Source organism: Sceloporus occidentalis, unplaced genomic scaffold (assembly GCF_023333645.1).
Source record: "Sceloporus occidentalis isolate IW3139 unplaced genomic scaffold, rSceOcc1.0.p SCAF_100, whole genome shotgun sequence".
Lineage (NCBI taxonomy): Eukaryota > Metazoa > Chordata > Lepidosauria > Squamata > Phrynosomatidae > Sceloporus > Sceloporus occidentalis.
In genome coordinates, this window is record NW_028317080.1 from 2,719,690 (window position 1) to 2,734,157 (window position 14,468).

The window sequence follows — 14,468 nt, forward strand, 5'->3', positions numbered from 1 at the left end:
ACCATAGAGAACAGTGACACCATACGCCCACAGCTCCACAGACCATAGAGAACAGCGACGCCATACGCCCACAGCTCCACAGACCATAGAGAACAGCGAGGCCATAGCCCACAGCTCCACAGACCATAGAGAACAGCGACTCCATACCCCACAGCTACACAGACCATAGAGAACAGCGAGGCCATAGCCCACAGCTCCACAGACCATAGAGAACAGCGAGGCCATAGCCCACAGCTCCACAGACCATAGACCATAGAGAACAGCGATACCATAGCCCACAGACCATGGAGAACAGCGAGGCCATAGCCCACAGCTCCACAGACCACAGAGAACAGCGAGGCCATAGCCCACAGCTCCACAGACTATAGAGAACAGCGGCTCCATACCCCAACAGCTCCACAGACCATACAGAACAGCGAGGCCATAACCCAAAGCATAGTACCACTTCGCTGGGCCTGATATGTTGGTTTATGCAGGATTGCTTGTGATACACCCGAGAGGCATGGGTAGCTGTAAAGTGCCCCATCAACGGTCACTAGTCATCTAGTAATAAAATAAAACATATCTAATATTACATGACCACAAAACGGCAATTTAAAAGCAGACTTGCTACTGTACAGCGCATGTGGCACTTCTGTCTCGCTCTGCAACCGAGGCTCAAATGCACATTCTGAATTAGAGTAGTCCCCCGGAGCCATAACTGCGTGAGATCTTCTCTGCGTGCTGTAACGACATACTTCACGCCACATCACTAGAAAACCACAATGATTATTTCTCAATTGCAGGCCTACATAAATGTGCAGTATTAAAAGTTTTAAAGTAACAAATCAAAAAAACAAAACTATTTATATTTTAAAATGTAAGCCCTTTCGAAGACACTAGTTTCCAATCTGCCGTTTTATCAAATACAGCAAAAAAAAAAGAAAAAAAAAAAAAAAAAAAGGAGCAATCGTCCGATTAATTTGCATAGCAGCTGCAGTAATTATGCATTTAACCATTTCAGCAGAATAGCTTTGTTTGAACTTGACTTTCATTAAACTCTCAACGGAGTCATCAAATCCCACCTTCAGGGTGCCTTCGGGGCTTCAACTCTTCCTTAAACGTTCAAACAATCGACCTGCTGCGGCTGTCTCAGATAAGCTGGAGAAATCTGCCCGGCAACTCGGGGACGCGTTTCTCGCTTGGTAATTTATGTACGCTGTTAACGGGCCTTACAGAAAGCCCCGCATAGCTGTCTCTTAATCAGCACAATCTCATACGCATCCAAGTCTCCTTGTGCCAGAGGTCAGGCACCGTATATTTTACACTAGAAAATATCGCACCCAGCACCCCTGGCAAGGGTAGCAACGCAGATATTTCGCAATATAGTAGCCTATATGCTACAACACATACATTGATGCGGCCTCTCCAACATGAACAGAGATTATTACTGACTACTTTAAGTGCATCCTTGTGACCCATCTCTAGATATTACATGGATCACCTCTATAGCCAATTAGCACCATGAAAAGCTTAATATATTTGTCTTGTTAGACTTCATAAATACAGGTGATCCCAAAGAAGCATTTAATGAAGCTTGCATGGTGGCAGAGTCTTCTTTCTTCCCTTTTATTGCCGTTAATCATTCCAGTGGGCCGGTTAACCATACTCATTGACTAGCGGATATACTCAGGAGGTTTTTTATTATTATATGTCATGAATGAGGGCATAGAGATAACAGCAGAAACCACTTCTTTAAAGTCCATAAGTTTAGTGTTTTGCCCAGATCACGACTTCATGAATGCAACATCTTGACAGTACTCTTTTGTAGACTACAGCTCCCTGACCATACGCACAATGACGACGAGCGACATCAAAAAGGGGGGCGGGTTTGTTTTTTTTTAGTGTATTTACTTTACTTCTATTATTTGGTTTGGTGTGAGCAGGGAAATAAACCATTACCATATTTTCACGTGACTCACAGTTTACCATAAATCAGACATTTATGACAAGCTTAGCCTTTTATGTTACAAATGCCATCTTACAACTGCAGCAACACCGCGAAGTCAGCTAGTCCAGATCCATGGCATTCAAAGAGTTAATGCCATCTTATGGTAATACATAAGAACATATGATTAGCGAGCAATGTACGCATTAATTGCTCATCCTCTCCTGGAAAAGCAGGGGAGATGAAGGGGTTAACTTGTCTCTACACACCTTAACTCCAAATCAGCTCACCCCAAAACTTCACTCGCTGTCACCAAAGTTCTATTTAAGACGTGGCTTCAGTAACCACCTGAGCTGCTCAAACTCTCCAAATTTAGTCCAAAAAAATAGTAAAAAAATAAAAATTAAATAAAAAAGTTAACTCCGGCTAACCCCCGAAAGCTATGAGTTCAGAATTAGATCACAAAGATAGAACTAAAAAGACATTGAATCTGATTAAAAATAATCAGTGCTTCACAAAAAAATAGTATAACACATAGAAAAACAAGAATACAAAACAGTATAAAACAAGGAATAAAAGTAAAATAAATAAATGGTAATCTCGTGTCAAAAAGATATTACAGGAAATTCAAAGTGTCTCATATTCGAACATGGTGTCTATATTTTAAAATGGGCCCGCTGACCTCCGCAACATTAAACAATCAGCCCCTGGCGGAGCTCCTGACACCCTCTACTCCATCTCACTGACTTCAGCCGACGGACCCCTCCTCGGTGTCTGGAATAACCAAACTCTGCTTCCCAGAGTCTCCCAGGGAGAAAAATGACAAATGTTTACTATCATCCTCTGTGTCTAGAAGACCCCCATTTGGAGTCGCGTGACGTAGCTCAGGAACTTGATGACACTCAATGAATTGGGGAGCAAAACCTGGCAGCAAACTCTTGCCGGATATTGGCAGATTTTGTGATGGCACCTTTTTAGAGTAAGAGCTCTGGGGTGATCATATCTCCATGTTATTACAAACGTAAACTTAACTGTCCCCCACGTCACGCATTCCTAATGTTTGATTCCCTCCTGCCATGTTTCCTATCGTTCGCTCTGTCCCGACAGCGTGACCTCCAGAAGGTTTACGATTCTTCCACTGGAACAACCAGATTTCTGACATCATTATTCGGGAGTTAGGTGCTGCGTCCCGTGTGTGACCCAAGCACCTGGTCCCTGTAAGACTTTATGGCACCCAGGACATCTGGATCCTCTGAAAAGTCCTGCTTGGTTGACCTTCATGCTCCACTGATTTTATGGTGAGGTCTGACCAGGTTTCCAGATAACATTTATAACAGGATCCAGCCTAAGAAAGTAAAATTTTCCGGTATTAATCCAAACTTTACTATCCCTTGAATAAAATGAAATTTGTGTGACAACAGAAACACACAATAGAACCTGCTTCAGAAGAACAGAATGTATTTCGGTGCTGGGAACACGTCATGCATCCACCATAGGTTTGGGTCCTTAGTTAAAATAACCTACATGACCACTGCTTCCTTCGCAGAATGAAGCGGATCTCGTTGGCAGAGATTAGACTCAGGCAGTGTCTGGTACAGTGCTTGCCGATTCCATCTGTACCCAACGTAAACAAACCGCTGAGCCAAACCACAGAAGGTGTATTGTGTCCAAACCATGGCAGACACCCAGAGCTCACATCAGATCAACACACAGGTGATGCGAACATTACAAGGAACCGAGCGGCACGGATCAGTTGGATCAAACAAGCGCGTTAATTGCAGCTCGTCGGGCTACTACAACTATTTCTAGGACTGTGATAAACGCAAATTGTCCTGGTCGGGGTTTTTCAGCTCATCACACTAAGATTTAGACAGAGAAGCAACAAGTGCACTGATACAAAATTTATAAAGACACGGAGGCTCATATTATGCATAACTCTTTTCTTTAATCCCTCAGCAGCAAAGAGAGAAAATAAAACAAATACAAATAGTAAACTCCTCCCTTTCTCCATATCACAATGTACATCCCAAAACTCCTCCTCTTTTCTTTGCTGCTTCCCTCAGATAAGTACATGTTTTATTTGTGCTCCTCCTATAGAGCATAGTTATTACTTGTTTATACTTTATGTTAAGCACTGTATTTAGTGAATTATTATTTGTACACTATTTCTATTATTTTCTCCGTTTTCGGCCGTCGCGCATGCGCAGTTTTTGCCGCGGCGGCCATTTTGTTGTAGCCTTCTGGGCATTTTTTGAAGTTGTTCCCGCCCCCTATGCCTAAGATTTTACTAGTTACATTTATAAAGACACGGAGGCGAGTATTATTCCCACCCGATGCCTTAGGGCTTGATTATGATTTATTATTTTATTTGCCCTCCCATTGGTTAAATGAATGTTTATGACTAATAATTTCTTATGTTTTAAAAGACTGGGGTCGTTTAATATCCTGTGGTAATACAATTCTGATGGCGTGATTTTACCATATTGTTTTTCCCTTTTTAGCTTGACAAGTATACGTCTGCTAAGAGAATGTTTGAATAAAGTCTCGTTGGGCTTTTTTTTTTGTTCGTGGATGATCACGTGGCGGTACTCCGTGTTCCGTTGGAGTTCATTGAACGAAGATTCTGCTGCTGGATCTATGTTTATGACTGTTGGATATGTTATCTGAGCCATGTCAAAGAAAAGAGGAGGAGTTTTGGGATGTACATTGTGATATGGAGAAAGGGAGGAGTTTACTATTTGTATTTGTTTTATTTTCTCTCTTTGCTGCTGAGGGATTAAAGAAAAGAGTTATGCATAATACTCGCCTCCGTGTCTTTATAAATCATGACCTTACGTCATGTAACTAGTAAAATCTTAGAATTACAAGTGTCATTAAAACTCCCTGGCAGACGAGTCGTTTGCTCCATACGCACACTCTTGATAGCCAAGACACCGACGGAAGCGCTCGGGAGCTGGTGTTACGGGCTGTATGAACGCTGTGTGGGGCTGATCGGGCCCCGAGTTTAACGAGCAACAACTATTACTCCTGGGCGTGAAATTTCGCTGCGAATAGAAGGGAAAGCAAAGACCGCACTGTGAAGAAGGGGTCTTTCGAAAACACACTCCTTATAGTAATCAGTGAGGACAATTATATAGAGTTGTATAAAAGTGTATTTGCCTCGTTTCATGTTCTGGATTGTTTTACCCCTCTTGGGCCAGAATATCTGATTTTAAGACAAGCCGGTATTTTATAAAAAGGAACGAACAAATTTATGCTACATGCAGTGTCCATACGGGAAAAGCAACCATCCGCTTATCTCCCAATACACACCCAACAGCCCCTCTGTAGTTATTGATTAGGGTTCTGGTCCCCCCCCACAACAGTACTGGATAAAGTCAGCAAACGTAATGCGCTTCTCAGGTCCTGACATCTTCTCAACGCTCTGCAGATTATGATTAAGTAGGCCTTCTGCGGAGTGAATTACTGCGTTAATGCGTAATCCAGACGCACGCCATCAGAACGACGAGCTAGTCTGACGTTCTCCCGTCGTATTCTGATACGAAGTACATTTCATGGATCCTTCAACGACGGCAAGTATCAAAAACCACGACACTACCAACAGCACGAGGTTTTTAACGTCCAACCCTGCGCTTCCTTTTCTCCAGACGGCAGGGCCCAGGTAGAGTAAAACGTTCCACTTCCACGAGGGGCCTTTCCTGATGATCTGGATGATTTTTACGGACCCAGGTCAGCCCCGCCATTCACTAAATCCTCCCTATCTGTTCTGTATTGGGGGGGACGCGGGTTCAGTGCTTGGAAACTGTTGCCGACGCATATTAGTCTCGATATAATAATACAGAGGTGCCCGGGAACGTCTTTTGAACACAGTATAACGCAGGGCCTTGTGTCAACAACACTGATCTGATGAAACAAGCAGAACATTTTGGGCTCATTTGTTCCCTTAGTTCCCTTTTATATAAATTCCCAATTTTATCCGAGTAAAATCCATGTCAGACTATATAATCCAGAAAACAAGACCAAGTTTAGATTAGATTTTCTTTATTCTAGGGATTGCGGTTTCATCGCTATAGTAGAAGCAGCTCGTTGAATATAATCCGTCTGTACAGTCCTTGAGTAGTTCTGGAAGTTGAATCTCCACAAGCGGCTGTTTTTAAGCCAAAATATCACATTTTTAGAAGCAGTTGGCAATTTGGGAATGTCCATCGGGTATATATTCAAGAGGACATCAACCACGTCAATAAAAAGCTGAGCCTGAGGGCTGAAAATCATCAACAAAGGAAGCAAAGCACCGGCAAAAACCGGAGAGCGGCATTTCTCTACACGTGGATCACAAAAGCGGGGTTCATCTTATGGAATATTAAAGACACTATAGATTTCTATAAAGACGTAGAAGTGCACGTAGCAGCAGCGAATTAGCAGCTCGTTTGAACATGCGCATGTGTTCCGTGTACTTGGTTCACGGGCTTGCATGCTAAACAAAACTAGTCCGTTCTGCATCTGCAATCAGAGCTCGTTGCAGTTAAAGCGACGGATCACCGCGGCCTCCATACTTTAATATGCGTTCAACGGCCAAAACAAATGACTTATCTGAGGTAGAAGCTGCAGCTCATCTCCAAGGGTCCGATGACTATTTGGCAAGCCGGTGTTGTTGATGACTGGCGGCAAGTACATCACACACAAGGAGATGCGTTTGCAAATAGCCGGGGGGCAGGCGAAGGGGCAAACGCAGAAGGGGGGGGATTCTGCAGAAGGGACACAACGCAAGTTAAACGGGACTGCTACGAACTGCATAGGACTGCCGGAGCGTGCCCTGTAACACCTCATTCCCACCTTATCTTCTCCAAACAACTGGAAGTAAACGGGAAGCGGAAAATACATCGTCATGGGCGCAATTATATGTGATTAACCCTTTGCCTTCATAGGTGCACTACATCCATCAAGACCGCACGCAAAGATTTAAAGCGGGGCTCTCAGGCGGGTTCCAGTAACCGGCAGGTTCCCAGAGAATCTGTTTATTGTGTTTCTCCCAATAATTTACCGGCGAGCTGTATAAATGCTGCCTGTATACAGATAGAAGTATTAGATAGAAGGGGGATTATAACTGAAAAAATACACAGATGGCCACTGTCCCTTAAACGGAAAGAAGCATTTGCTTTTTGCAGGTACAAGCAGGACTAATAAAACCCTTCAAGGGCAAAACAGTCAGGTTTTTTACCTGGAAATTCACAAAAAAAATAAAAAATAAAAAGCAACTAAACCCATGAGGAATGCCGGAGACTTAAAACTTCCCAGCATTAAACCAACAGAAGCCCGAGGCTGCTTACGTTCGGGACACGCGGCACCTACTGATTAGCCAGGTTTTAATCACCGATTTTTATTGAAGGTTAACATGAGCGCAACAGCGACACGGTCCGTGTACACACGGGGGTCTCGATAGACACCACCCTGACCTGACGGCGACTGGCAGCGGGTATGCCGTGTGGGCACGGGCAGCAGCAGATATGTTCCTGCAAACACGTACACTTCGTTCTCTGCCAAATCCCTCCAGGTATTTACAGCGGGTACAACTCCGTTGAGTGCCCCGGTAATCCTGCATTGCGTTATAAAAAGATAAGATATCGCCATTAACAATGTCAGCTGTCCTCAAAGGTTTGTTATCAAGATAACGCCAAAAAAACACCAAAAAGGAAACTCATGCAACGGGAAGGAATGCCGCGAGACAATACTACTAATATTAAGGGAGCAGAAGAGCCAGGAAAAGGTGGAGGCATTAAGTAGGTATGTTACTACGTGGGGGTAAGTACGTTGCCGCTGGCGTTACTATGTGTGAAAGTATGTAGGCTTAATGAGTCTCCTTGGGAAAGAAATTGGCTCCATTTTTTTTGGCCGGCTCCCAGATTCCATCCAAGTGTGTCAACCCCTGCCTTAAAAAATAAAAAGAGCATCCAATTCTGTGCCAAAAATAGACCGTAATTATGACATCTGTAGTGACAGCACTGCCTCAATGTGGAGCATGTTTGTCAAGTTATGAATGAGTTAAAACAGTTAACCCCCTCAAGCATGAGAGAAGGTATGTTTATCATTACAGCTGCACTCGCCTCCTCGCTTTTTTACTCAAAATATGGGGGAGGGGAGACCACCCATAACAGATCATAGGTCAAAATTGCCCTTATGAACAAAAAAATGGGGACAAAAAAATGGCACGAAAGTGATCGATCAAGGCAGACAAAGTAACAATACACTAGAAAGAAACTACCCTCAGGAGCTCAGACTACCAGGACGGTTGGCAGGTATGAGCATTATCTAAAGCATACGGTAGCCATGTTTCTGAGCACTGGATGGATATACGTGTGCAGGAACAGAGAGAAGGCGGAAGCGGCCATCGCATTCTAATCTCTTAAACTAGACAAAAGGTGCTGCTCCACACACACAAATCCTTCGCTGAGGATATTATGGATTACTCCAAGCACCCTGTAGAAAGATTACATTGAAAGTACCACGGTGTTTACCCAAGGTAGAAGCTGCAGCCGCCAGAGGAGTCCTCAAGCAGCCAATCAGCGGCAAGCAATGCCAGATCATGATGGAGGAGGGCAGCTGCTGCAGCAGGGAAGCGCTTTAATTTGAACTTATGCTCACAGAGTACTTTAATACTCACTCTTCTGTAGTAAGGGGGTCCGGAGACACTTAACTGCTTAATAACAAACATTACAGTCATCGTTACACCTCATACAGAGATCTAAAAACCCGACATGTTGGGTACTTAACGGGTACACAGATGACATTATTTACAAGACCGCTCTTAGAATCCACTTAGCAAATACTACGCCCCAAGAGACACGATGATGCACCGCAGACGTTTCCGTTAACGGCCGTAATGCACAACGTATTAAGACTCCTTAGAACCCAAAAGAGAGACCATATACAGAATAAGGAACTACAGAGATAAGGAACAGACATTTATTTTTTAGGAGAGACTCTTGTGGTTAAGAAAAGAGCACAAGACATTTTGTTTTTATAAATACAGAAATAAAAAAATAAAATAAGCTTCACGTCCCATTCTACTCTATCATGTCCACGAGGTAAGCAGCCTTTTACAGAAACTTCCACCAACAGCATTTATTAGATTGGAGTTTGAGAGAAAATAGTCCCCTTCGGCGTTTCAGGTGCATAAACTTTTAAGGCTTTAGGGATCTTTAAAAAAGGCGATAGAGGGCAGAATCCAAGGATGACTCCATACGATGAGGTTATCACAGCGACATATAATATACACAATATCGCATGCTGCAAAGATAACTAGAGAACCAATACAGCCATAGCTGCAGAAAACAGACAGCACCTTTAAAATAGCATTAAACGTGCATCGTGAGTGCGGTTATAAGAGGACCAATGTGACATCACTTTAAAGCGGGTTTTATCTGTACACATCACATCTTAACACTCACTGGGTCCGATGACATCAGAAACACATTTAAAAGTCCCTGCAATGACGTCAGCCTGTTACCTGACGGGAGCTCTTAGCTCGGTCTGCGCTGTTCAATCATTTTTCTTATATATAAGCCGATTTGGGTTTCGTTGCCAAGTGTTGCTAGAGAGCTATGCGAAGCACGACACAGCTATTCACTAAGCCTTAATAAACCAACTTCCAATCATCATACCTCCGTGCTAATACCATCTATAGGAACGCAGCGTGCCAGTAAATACGAACGATTCACACGCAAAAGCGAGTGTTTTTTACCACAACATAATGGGGAAAGAGACTTGTCAACTGGGCTTACATTCTCCTCAACTAAAGCCAAACAGCAGGACAATACGCAGAAATGAAACGGTTAACTCAGTACTTCCTATACCTCACCCCCAATGGCGCAGAAAGGGCAGAATAAACTATCTGGGGTATTCCTGGGGTACACAGGTATTACCGGAGATGCTATGCGGCACCAGCCACGGCTTTGGGGTAAAGGGATACAGAATCTGGCATTTAACCCCTTCACGAATATCATCGTCATGAAGCCTTTGCACGATCCATTAAACGAATGATGGGAGCCGGGGAGCCAGCCATTTATACCCGGAACGGAACGACTCCTCCTCACCGGCCAGCCGCTGGCCTCTAAGAACGGAGGACTCCGGGAACTGCCCCTGTTCAGTGTATATATTCAGATTCTGCACCCCCAACAGGGCACCTGAGTCACCAGCACTACTAGTCTCAGGAAGTGCCGCTTGTGGGGGACACAGACGGTGGGGTAACAGGAGAATGCGCCCCCTGAAGGCCGACACCCTCCCGGTGTATGAAAACCCTCCAAGGATGAAGAGTTAAAACCCGGATGAAGGACCGGGGGCAGAACCCCCTCTGGAGCTGAAAATACCCCCGGTTTAGAGGCAAGGGCCCCCCCCCTACTCAAACAGCGTCAGCCTCTAGCTATCCGCTTTCTAACACCCCGGAAGGGTCCTGTCAGGCTCGGCCTCGATCTTTTGCTATCACCCCGGCCCGGCTCCTCGTCTCACCTGTCTCCAGATTGCATATCTTCCTAAGAGTCCTGCTCTCCCACCACCGGTCCCTTCACAGCTTCCCGCCGCCCCTTCCGCCTCTCCTTTCCGTGTTCGTTCTTCCCAGGCTCGCGGCCGCTGCTGCTTGCGCTTCCCTCAAAGCCTTTCCCCAATCCAGTAATGGCGGCGGCTTAGAGCACGCGCACTCGCTCATCACCACGACCAAATCCCACCTTCCCCTCCCCTTTCCCGAAGCCCAGAGGTCGCGCGCGCGTCCCCGATGGATCCATTTCATTGACGTCATCGCTTCAGTCGCAGACTCGTTCCCGCCTTCCTGAGACCATCCTCGCGTTCTTCACTTCCCAAAGCATTCTGGGATTTGTAGTCTACCTTAAAAATCCTTCTTCATAAAGTAAATTACACCGCTATATAGTTTCTTAATCGAGGAAGTTTTACCGGAAATACACATAATTTATTCTCATGTTCTTCAGCTACTGTTATATTACACCACCCCATAGGACAGCGGGGTCTGGGATTTATAAAAAAAGAAGAGGAAAATGTTGCTCCGAAAAAAACAAGAATACCAATACCACCCAAAAAAATCCACACTTTACTTCTTTGGGATATGTTACATAGCAACCAACAGTCCCGAATTTGTCAGGAAACTTTTTGTCCCGGGTGCTAGCTGTCCCTAAAATCAGCCAATTTAGTGTGTGGACAAATCTGCAGTTACGGTCCTAAAATCAGGCAAAAAGCACGCAGCGATGGCGATGGGGTATTCCATGGCTGGGAAGTCCATTGGTGTCACAAAACCCTCATACATTACAACATGGCAGAAGTGGGACGTGATTTTACGCATGCATGCATATCGGTGGAGTCACGTGTGAAGCCAACAGTGCTGCAATGTCCTGGTTTTGGGAAATGTAAATATTATTCAAATATGCTGTGTATATATATATACATATACTACACAAATACATTGAACATTATATTGTTATATTATATACCACATATGCTAGACAGTGACAAAAATTTTTGGGAGAGTTAAGTGGTATAGCAATCTATAAATTTGTCTTAAAATATGAAGTTAGAATAATAAATAAACACAATCTGATTTAACCAACAGCGCACAAATTCTTGTATTGTTTTTGTCCATACTGAATACATCATTCACAGTGTGGTTTGGAAAACCCAAGACTAATAACTTCAACAAAAGCTAATTGGAGTTAGCAAACCTGGAGTCTATGAAATGGGATTGGAGGTGTGTTTTACAACTACTTTGGCTTGTAAAAACCACTCAAACATTTTGAGTTTGCTATTCTCAAGAAATCTCAAAGCCAATGTTGGAAGATCCACAATCAGAAAGATGGAAATGGTAAAAAAAGAATTAATTTGAAAGGGTTTTCATATTCATCAGTCCACAGTTAGACAAATTGTTTCCCTAATTCTGTCTTTAACATTAGTAGTCGTTTCTCACTAATTGATTCACAAAGTATGACCGCTGGTAAAATGTTCTTTGATGTCATAGCTCTTCCTATTGATCATGGGATGGGATTGATTTTGAGCCCCTAATGAGCAATTATACAGAGTTGAGAATAGGGTTAGACAAAATTGTCCCGTTACTTAGTGTTTTTGCATCTTAGATTATATATGTCACAGTGAACAGCACAGAGGAACTTGCATCTTAGAGATATCTGATAATAAAATATCATCAGAGAATGGACAACACTGCTTGGGAGATTGGATTTTAGCCCATTGGATTCCACCCACAAGTGCGGTCTAGACCAGAAACATGAGGGAAGTTATCTCAGTACAAGTAAGCCAACAACCCAAGACATATGTTTCTTCCTTCTCAGGCCCCATCATTGAGATAGAGTTCGTAATCCATTAGCGAGGCTAGCCTCAAGCAGCTTTAGGTAGGCTGGGAGCAGGAGAAAATGTTGTGTGGGGGCAAATGCTGCTGCCCTGTCCAGAGAAAGTGACCCGGAGACCCAGGGAATCAGAGCTTCAGCCTGAGACTCCATGTCAAACAGGAATGTCTATTAGGCACTGAGCAAGGGATCAAATCTGGAGTAACATATTGGCTCAAGAAAAGCCCTGAGGACCTCCTAAAATGCAAACATAAACACAATTAACCAGAACAAAACTATTGTCTTTCTAGGTGATATATTGATGGCAGGTGCTGCCAAGGCTTGGCCAAGCTTTTCAATACAAATTTACCCTGTGGAGGTAGGGTTGGCACTGACATCTTCAACGTGCTGCCCCAATTGAACACTTGCACATTTCCCTCCCAAAATACCATCCATATTTGTGGTTCTGTGGGGCGGAGCCACTCAATATTGCATAACCCTACGAGCTTGAGCTTTAGGGTGCCTGGAGCTCAGTTCTCATAAAGCAACGTGGATATCCTGAAGCACATTAGTAGCCCAAACAGTGGTTTGAACCATACTTATGCAGAGGTGCAGTGCACCCCTTGCCCCCCCACCTAGACGCTCCTCTGCATTCACATACGCATTCCCTCATTGTGCCTGCTCCCTGCTCCCCCACTGCATTGCCAGGATTTTTCTTGCCAGCTCCATAGGGTTGTTTACCGTCTGTGCCGGTGAAATATTGGCCGTGTGGCAACTCTAAGAGTGGTGGGAGACGGGACCCGAGGGTTTCCACCGCCTGATGGTTCCTCTCTAAGCTTAAGCACATCTCTGATTCTGTGCCAGACGGGCTGGTACTGTAATGGATTCAGTTGTTACAACGTGAAACATTTAGAAATAACTGTTAGCTACCAATGTATATATAATAATTATAATGTTGGCTGTATCGCTAACATGCCAACATTTTCTTCATAGCTTTTTCCCGAAAGCTGAACATGAATGTAATTCAGGTGCCTTATTTCACTCAAGCACCGAACCTACTATGTCTTCCCATTGTGAAATGTAATCCCAATGAATAGCTCTTGGCAGAAAAACCTGACCTGAATTTATCCTATTGTATCCGGATGTTAGAATCACAAGAGAGTCTGATGACTGGCATCTACTTAACTGCCAAACACGGAGAGCTGACAAAGTGATTTGAATGAGGCGGGTACATATTTCTAGCTCTATAAGAAAACGCAGCAGGAAAATATTAACACATTACATACTGAGGCATTAAACAGGTCTTTTAATTAAAGGTGTCGTCCCACCTTCCCTTTTTTTTTTTTTTTTTTTAACTAAATGCATCGTTAGAAACATCATTCATTGCACCGTCTGACCAAACCCACTGTATATATAATATATATATATAATTTTTAAAAGGAAAGTCCAATAGAACAAAATATGCCTAAAATATTATATTATGCAAAAACTGTTCTAAAAAAGAAAACAGCAATTATTGTTTTAATTTGGGGACACAAAAATTAGCACTAACAGAAAAATCAAGTCTTCATGAATTCTGTGTTGTTTTGTGTGATTTATGGACATAATAAAACAATAGATCACCTAAGATGTATTTCCTTAGCCCACTAAAGAGTGAAATTGTTTAGTTTAAGTGGAACTGCACCTTTAAGGAATCATTTGAAAATAACATCTTGAAACAATCTTAAGGAATACCAATTTAACTCAATATGCACATAGTTCCTAAAACGCAGAGATCAGCTTCCACACCACATATTTAAACTTGTATACACAAGACAGGGAATCCACTGGGAACGCTGAATGAAATCCAGCTATTGACATATCCTGATCATACGATCTCACTTTATACTCTCCCCTTCTCCTTTCTTTTATGAAAAACATTCTTAATCTTTTTTCCCCAGTAACTGATGAACCCCAACCAACTTCTCCAGTGTATCTCCTAATATGCTTAATTTCTACCAAATTTCCGCACATATTGTGGTGTCGTTTGTAACTCTTGCGCAGCACTTTACTTCTTTGTTTTATACATTATTATTTATTGTTTTATATAACGCCAGCATATTCCGCAGCGCTGTACAATTTAAACATGTCAGCTTTAGCAAGCAATCCAAATTATTCCAACTCTGTTACACACCCATCAGGATGTTAGTAAATATTCAATATGTGAT